Source organism: Bubalus kerabau, chromosome 3, assembly GCF_029407905.1.
Source record: "Bubalus kerabau isolate K-KA32 ecotype Philippines breed swamp buffalo chromosome 3, PCC_UOA_SB_1v2, whole genome shotgun sequence".
In the NCBI taxonomy this organism is placed as follows: domain Eukaryota; kingdom Metazoa; phylum Chordata; class Mammalia; order Artiodactyla; family Bovidae; genus Bubalus; species Bubalus kerabau.
The window spans coordinates 21258772-21265981 of record NC_073626.1 but is presented as its reverse complement, the minus strand read 5'-3'; the positions used below and the strand labels follow the sequence as shown (position 1 = coordinate 21265981).

Genomic DNA, 7210 nt, shown 5'->3' with positions numbered 1-7210 from the left:
CAGATATACTTCTAAACATCTCCCACTCTGTGCCTTTTCTCACTGTTAATGATGTCTTTGGATATGCTAAAGTTCTTAAGTTTAAACAAGTCAAAATTATCTTTTATGGTTATTGCTTTTTGTGGCCCTTAAATAGGAAATCTTTGGCAACCCAAAGTTCATGAAGTAGTCTCCTGTTTTCCTCTGTAAATTTTATTATTTTTACCTTGCACATTTAAGTCTTTAAGCCATCTTGAATTAGTTTAGGGGCTAGTTTACAGAAAGCAATGTCCACATTGTTTTCCTTTGTATATCCAGTTGACCCAGTACCACCTTTTGAAAAACCTATCATGTTCTCCTTTGAATTGCAGTGACACTTTTTTAAATGTACATGGTCTTGTATCAGCATATCTATTTTGTTCCCTTTATCTTTATACCAATAGCACATTTTATTAATCAGTATAGCTTCAGAATAAAACTTGTTGTGTGGTAGCAAAAGGTCCTCTGGATTTGTTCTTTCTTTGCAAGATTTCCTTGACTATTCTAGGTCCTTTCTATGTGTACATATATTTTAGAAACAGTTTTTCAATTCTATCAGAAGTCCTCTTTGAGCATTTTATTTCAAATGCATTGAATTTGAGACTTTCAATCAATGAATATATCTTTTATTTAGATATTATTAAAATTCTCTGCACAATGATTTGGAAGTTTTAATATAGTCTTGCACATTTTTATTACATTTATTATAATTATTATTAGGATATTGATAGTTTTCTTGCTATTATGTGATAAAAATTGTGCATTGTTGCTGGCGTACATGAAAATATATAGTTGAATATGGGATTTTGTATCTAGTAATTTTGCTATTTTTACTTATTAATTCTACTAATTTGTAGATCTTAGGAGATTTTCCAAGCACTTATTCATATCATCTGCCAATGATGACCGTCCTATTTGAATAGAACTGATGAAAGATATTCATTTTCAATCTAAATATCTTTTCTTTGTCTTGTTGCCTGGCCTAAGAATGCCCAGTGCAGTGTTGAATAACAGTGGCAATAGTGGTTATGCTTGTCCTGGCCCTTTAGTGGAAGAAAGTGTCAAATATTTACCAGAGGGACTTCTCTGGTGGTCCAGTGGCTAAGACTCAGTTCCCAATGCAGGGGGCCCAGGGTCATGGAACTACACACTGCAACTAAAGATCCTGCATGCAGCAACAAAGGTCAAAGATCCTGCGTGAGAAACTAAGACCTGGAAAGCCAAATAAATAAATAAATACTGGGGGAAAAAAGATACAATTAAAAAAAAAATTTACCACAATTAGGATGTTAGATGTAGGATTTTGTATATATGCATTATGAGATTAAGAAATCTCCTTTCTATTCCTAAACTGCTCAAAAATTTAATGATTGGCATTGAATTTTTTCAAATTTTTTGCATCTACTAATATGATTTTTTTCTCTTACATTTGGTAATACATTTAAAGTGATCGGTTTTTTATATATTAAGATTTCATATTACGAAAACAAGCATTACCTTTTTACTTTGATTCCTATCTCTATATATTACTAGATATGATTGCTATTATTTTGTTTAGTGGTTTTGCATCTAGAAGGTTTATCACAAAGTTTGACATGTAACTCCTTCTCTAGTAACATCTTTGTCAGATTTTAATATGAAGATTATGCTGGCCTCATAAAAAGAGTTGGGAATTAAGCTAATAATTCAAAATGAGGCCGTTAAAATGGACACTAATTTAACCTCAGTATCCTGATAAGAGGAAATTTGGGTACACAGAAATACCACAGATAAGCATGCACAGAGGAAAGACCCGGTGAGGACACAGAGAGAAGGTGACTATCTGCAAGCCAAGGGAAGAGACCTCAGGAGAAACCAACCTGTTGACATCTTGATCTTGGACTTCCAGCCTCCAGAACTGTGAGAAAATGAATTTCTGTTGTTTAAGCCACTCAATCTGTGGTATTTTGTCATGGCAGCCATAGTAAACTAATACAAAATGTAATTATGATTTTAATTTCTTTAACAAACTTCAGACTATCTAAACTTTTCATTTCCTTTTGTGTTTGCTTTGGTAAGTTGTGTTTATATAGAAGCCTTTATCTTCTATTGATAAATTTTCCCCCCAAACTATTCATTTTATCCTCTGACTCTAATCCTGATATTAGTAAGATCTTTAATGTCATCTTCTATTTATTCTTATTAACTTTTTCTTTTTTAAAAACATCAGTCTTGATTTGGAGTAGCAATTTTACTAACTAAAAAGTGAATTTTTCCTTTGTTGATTTTGTCTATTTTTCCTTTCTTTTTCAGTGATAACAACTTTTATTCTCATTAGTTCTTTCCTTCTAACTTTTAAAGTTTAATAAACTCTAAAACCTAGCTAGGTTCTCAAGAGGAAATCTTAGACCATTAAATTTCTATTTTTCTTCAAAAAGAAGATGACATTAAAGATCTTGATGTCTTAATTAAAGATCTTTTTTTTTTGGTTAGTCTCATTGGGTTTATCTATTTTATCAGTCTTTTCGAAGAACCAACCTTTTGCTTTGCTGATTTTTTCTGATTATATCTGCTTTTCATTGATTTCTGTACTTATTTTAATAGTTCCTTCTACCTTTTGCATTTAAGTTCCCAGTTTTTTATAGCTTCTTGAGTTAGATCACTGATTTTCAACCTTTCTCTTGTTCTAATACATGGAATTAAAGATGAAAATTTCTCTACAAAAATAGCTTTAGCTACATCAGACAAATTATGATGTATCATATTTTTATTTTCATTCAGCTCAAAGTATTTTAAAACCTCTGTTGTGTTTTCTTCTTTGTTCAATGGGCTATATAGACCTATATTGCTTTCTTTCTAAACATTCAGAGTTTTCTGGTAGTCTTTCTGGAATATACAAAGACTGAGCCATTGTTATGGTCGGTCTATGTTAGGTTCTCTGTACTCTGAAGACACAGACCTTACTCTTTGGTCCTTACAGCTGGGTTTGTCCCTTACTGCTTAAAAGATATGCTTCTGAAATCTCAAATGACAGAGTTTATTAACTGGGAGAGGCATGAACTTTAACCTCTGTTTCTCAAAAACTAAGCAGCTGATGAATCTCTACAGATTTTTAGCCTTCCAGCTTCTCTTTCCTACAGAGTTTTGGAACTTTTCTTGTGTGTTGGAAATTTAGGAATTAGTCAATACTGTAAGGAGAATTTATACATAGAAGTTTGAGTTCCTTCTCTGTGGTTCCCTCATCATCTGAATTTTGACCTGCAGGTCCTATGGATTTTGGTAGCCAAACACTGATGAGTATCTCTTCAGTTCAGCGCAATTGCTTTTTCCACCTAAGGTCTATTCTATTGATAAAATGCTGCAAAACACAATGTGTCCCTCAAGGGCAAGCTCTTGTTCAACTCATCATGTGTTTCCCTTCTCTCAAGGATGTGGCCCTTCAAGCCATACCTGTGTTGACTCCTCATCAATGCCTTTATAGGTCTTAACTATGATCAATCTTTTTTCCTCTGTAAAAAATAAAGAATATTTTGTCTATAATGAAAAGAAGTAATAGACAAATGAGGGACAAATGAGATTCAATGAAAGGGAAAAGGAATGGATTTGACCACTCAACTGTGTAATAAAATTACTGAAGAAATAATCTAGTGTCTGAATGGATTTGACCACTCAACTGTGCAATAAAATTACTGAAGAAATAATCTAGTGTCTGACAGTACTGCACAATAATGTTAACTTTAAAATCTGACTACCAAAATTTGATGACAAAATGTTAAAAATTAATTTCAAATTAAAATTTCAAAATTATCCTTATATCTTTCTATTCCTTCATTAAAAAAACAAAAGCTGCTTGGTTTTGAACATGGCTCACAGAAATACTGATTTTAACACTCCTCCATTCAGTTCAGTTCAGTTCAGTCGCTCAGTCGTGTCTGACTCCTTGTGACCCTATGAACCGCAGCATGCCAGGCCTCCCTGTCCATCACCAACTCCCAGAGTTTACCCAATTCATGTCCATTGAGTCAGTGATGCCATCCAACCATCTCATCCTCTGAGATGGTTCTTCTCGTCGTCCTCTTCTCCTCCTGCCCTCAATCTTTCCCAGCATCAGGTCTTTTCAAATGAGTTAGCTCTTTGCATCAGGTGGCCAAAGTATTGGAGTTTCAGCTTCAACATCAGTCCTTCCAATGAACACCCAGGACTGATCTTCTTTAGGATGGACTGGTTGGATCTCCTTGCAGTCCAAGGGACTCTCAAGAGTCTTCTCCAACACCACAGTTCAAAAGCATCAATTCTTCTGCGCTCAGCTTTCTTTATAGTCCAACTCTCACATCCATACATGACTACTGGAAAAACCATAGCCTTGACTGGATGGACCTTTGTTGGCAAAGTGATGTCTCTGCTTTTTAATATGCTGTCTAGATTGGTCATAACTTTCCTCCCAAGGAGTAAGCGTCTTTTAATTTCATGGCTGCAATCACCATCTGCAGTGATTTTGGAGCCCCCAAAAATAAAGTCTCTCACTGTTTCTGTTGTTTCCCCATCTATTTGCCATGAAGTGATGGGACCAGATGCCATGATCTTAGTTTTCTGAAAGTTGAGCTTTAAGTCAAATTTTTCATTCTCTTCTTTCACTTTCATCAAGAGGCTCTTTAGTTCCTCTTCACTTTCTGCCATTAGGGTGGTGTCATCTGCATATCTGAGGTTATTGATATTTCTCCTGGCAATCTTGATTCCAGCTTGTGCTTCCTCCAGCCCAGCATTTCTCATAATATACTCCACATATAAGTTAAATAAGTAGGGTGACAATATACAGCCTTGACGTACTCCTTTTCCTATTTGGAACCAGTCTGTTGTTCCATGTCCAGTTCTAACTGTTGCTTCCTGACCTGCATACAGGTTTCTCAAGAGGCAGGTCAGGTGGTCTGGTATTCAGCAATGGTCCAAATATGTATCATGTTTTGAGTGTACATTTAATTCTAACCTTTTTCAATATTATAAGGGAACATAGAACAATTGGATTTGGCCACATCTTCCCATCACACATGTTATTGCTGTTTTGAATTATAGCATCGTCTTATTTTCACATCGTAAAATGTAGTCATTATGTTGTTTTAGGTATGCTCTCTCTATTTAACTTTTCTCATGTGTTATGGATGTCCTTGCTCACTACAGCAGTTTGCATCACATTCCTTCATCAGTTCTAAACTCTCATTCATTAATTTACTTCTTATTTCTTTCATATCTATGGTTCAAATTGTGTATCTATGCTTTTAAATGTCAATGAAAATGTTTTTCAGTTATGGTTTTATTAGTCTTTTTTTAACTTTTTATTTTAAAATAATTTAATTCTGAAATAATTTCAGATTGACGGAAAAGTTACAAGAATACAGACAATTCCTGGCTATTCCAGTCCCCAAATGTTAGCATTTGTATTACTGTATTTTTCCTTTTCTATCTCTATCATATACAAGAGAGAAAAGTATACACACACATATATTTTTTAAAACATACATTCTTAACATAAACTATATATGTCTTAAAGTACATATATACTCATAATATTGTATATTATACATTTACATAAAATAAAAATGTAGTCTTCACCTGTCACTAAATCGGCTGGATCACTTGTTAACTGTGGAGAGGCCATCCTCTTTTCATATTACTTAATATGAATAGTAATGTAATAGTAACTTAATATGAATAGAATAGTAATATTAATTACTTAATATTACTTAATAATTATTAATAGAAGAGAGACAGTGCCCAATGTTTAGGAGAATCGAACCTCGGTCTCCATCAGGATAGGTAGAGATGCACAGTTCAGTTCAGTTCAGTTCAGTCGCTCAGTCGTGTCCGACTCTTTGCGACCCCATGAATTGCAGGACGCCAGGCCTCCCTGTCCATCACCAACTCCCGGAGTTCACCCAGACTCACGTCCATCGAGTCAGTGATGCCATCCAGCCATCTCATTCTCTGTCGTCCCCTTCTCCTCCTGCCCCCAACCCCTCCCAGCATCAGAGTCTTTTCCAATGAGTCAACTCTTCGCATAAGGTGGCCAAAGTACTGGAGTTTCAGCTTTAGCATCATTCCTTCCAAAGAAATCCCAGGGCTGATCTCCTTCAGAATACAGCACTAATGTGGAAAGACAGTATGCTACTCTAGAGGAATCTCCATACAATTGCTCACCGTTGTCTTTATTAATTCACTGTGAAAGCTACGCTTCCTGCTATCGACTGTACATCGTGCGATTCAGTATCCGAGCCAAATATATCCATGTCTAGCCTTGAGGGCAATGGCACCCCACTCCAGTACTCTTACCTGGAAAATCCCATGGACGGAGGAGCCTAGTAGGCTGCAGTCCATGGGGTCGCTAAGAGTCAGACACGACTGAGCGACTTCACTTTCACTTTTCGCTTTCCTGCATTGGAGAAGGAAATGGCAACCCACTCCAGTGTTCTTGCCTGGAGAATCCCAGGGACGGGGGAGCCTGGTGGGCTGCCGTCTATGGGGTCGCACGGAGTCGGACACGACTGAAGTGACAGCAGTAGCAGCCTTGAGTCCAGTTCCTCCCTCAATTCCCAGAACTGGCAGCACAGTGGGACGGCCAGCGATGGTGCTCAGTGAGAACTTTACGATAAAAGACAAAAAGGAAAAATAAAAGGTAATCTGTCTCTCGATAGCTGCCTTTTTGGTGCACTGATTCCTATCTACACGCATGGCCATGATCTGAATTTGGAGAATACTGGAAGTAGTTGCTAAAAGCGTATCTGTTGACTGCAGAGATTTCTAAGTTTCCAAGGCAGAGTCGAAGTAAAAACATCGCCTCAAAAGGTACGTATTACGTAGCTCGTTCTAATATGCTTCGAAGTTAGATGTACACACCGTAGTCGGCAGGATTCGAACCTGCGCGGGGAGACCCCAATGGATTTCTAGTCCATCGCCTTAACCACTCGGCCACGACTACAAGCGCAGCATCCTTTCCGTTTTAATCCTTAAATAGAAATTTCATTGGCCAATGTCACGGGAAAGAACAAAAATGAGTTTGGTGCAAGAAAACGTACTCTTGCAAACTGAATAGAAACCCTCAGGTGAAATGCAAGTTTGGCATGGAGATGAAATTCTCTGGGCACCTGTGGGAACAGAGAGCACTAGAAGGGAAGTCTTCACTGCATCAGCCGTAGCTTTTCGAGTTGTCAGGAGTTAAATA

At 36.7% G+C, this 7210-nt stretch overlaps 1 non-coding gene across 1 annotated transcript; it reads right to left on the bottom strand.

The window, feature by feature from the left end:
* Positions 1 to 6885: 6885 nt before the first annotated feature.
* On the bottom strand, positions 6886 to 6967 carry TRNAS-AGA (transfer RNA serine (anticodon AGA)). The gene has a single exon. It is a non-coding gene; the product is annotated as a tRNA-Ser (tRNA).
* Positions 6968 to 7210: the final 243 nt, after the last annotated feature.